The sequence below is a fragment of the Chanos chanos genome, chromosome 12 (genome assembly GCF_902362185.1).
Source record: "Chanos chanos chromosome 12, fChaCha1.1, whole genome shotgun sequence".
Taxonomy (NCBI): Eukaryota; Metazoa; Chordata; class Actinopteri; order Gonorynchiformes; family Chanidae; genus Chanos; species Chanos chanos.
Window position 1 is genome coordinate 19356951 of NC_044506.1, and position 1307 is coordinate 19358257.

Consider the following 1307-nt stretch of genomic DNA (forward strand, 5'->3'; position numbering starts at 1 on the left):
AGAAGGAGTAACGCGGAGACACTGAGTCCAGATTGCCTCTAACAACACCAATGAAACGCTATTATCTGAGTAACACTTCTGCCAAACTCTGTCCTGAAGACCACATGCTCCCGACGGAACGTTGAAGAAAACGTGTAGACCCGGTGCGTCCGTACATTAGGCACGTAGCATTTAAATGTCGATCATTTCAACGTCAAACATAATCCATAAGTGTTACAACACGTCTGGTATATACAATTACAATACACATATATACAACATGACGGTTTTGGTTTTCTGGAGTACTCAGTAATGTACCTCTTTTAAGTAGGCGGACTGTACTGGGAAAAACTGACTTTACTGGGGACACAAACAATAAAACAAATAATAATACTGATAGAATGTTAAAAGTAAAAAGAAAAAAAGTTTTTGGTTTTACAAATCAGTTTCTGTTTTATACTGAACATGTTTCAGTAGTAAGGGGTGGAATGAAGCAGGAGTTTGGTCAGCTCAGAGTGTTTATTTTTGTTTTGTTGCACTGAATGGACCACTTGACATAATACCACATCACAGACAATTCAGTCACACACACGCGCGCGCGTGCACGCGCACACGCACACGCACACACACACACACTCACACAGCACATACCATTTTCGCTTGATTCTGGGGACCTTCCGTTGATTTCCATTATAAAAAGTGTGAAGAATATCAGCCAAATCCTAACCCTTACCCTAACAAAAAAAAAACACATTTTCACACTTTAGTTCTACCAATAACAACAATATCTCTTCTGTAAAAAAGGGCTCCTACGCATTTCATACTATGATTTTGAGACAAATTTCACAAGACGTCCCCAGTGGAATAATGTGTTTTCGGTAAAATGTTTTCTTAAGTTAACTCTTAACGCACACACACACACACACACACACATGCACGCACGCACACACACACGCACACACACACACACACACACAAAACGAAATCTTTATGATCCACAAAAATGATCCAGTCCCCAGAATACATAATGTAGCACTGTCCACCCAATAAAGACACTTGTCTTAAAACTCTAAAACCTTAGTAACACATAAATAACAAAAGAACAAAACCAACACAGTACTTTTATTAAACAGTGGTAACACACAGTAAAATCTCTGACAGGACTGTATGCATGATGTGTTAAAAATGAATATATGTCATAAATCAATAAACACATGTAATGTAATATGTATGTAATTAATCAATATATGTAATAAGTGAAACCTTCTGGGCTGTGATCAACCAGACCTGTCAATCATCACGCTTCGCGTACCGAGAGCAGCACTGCA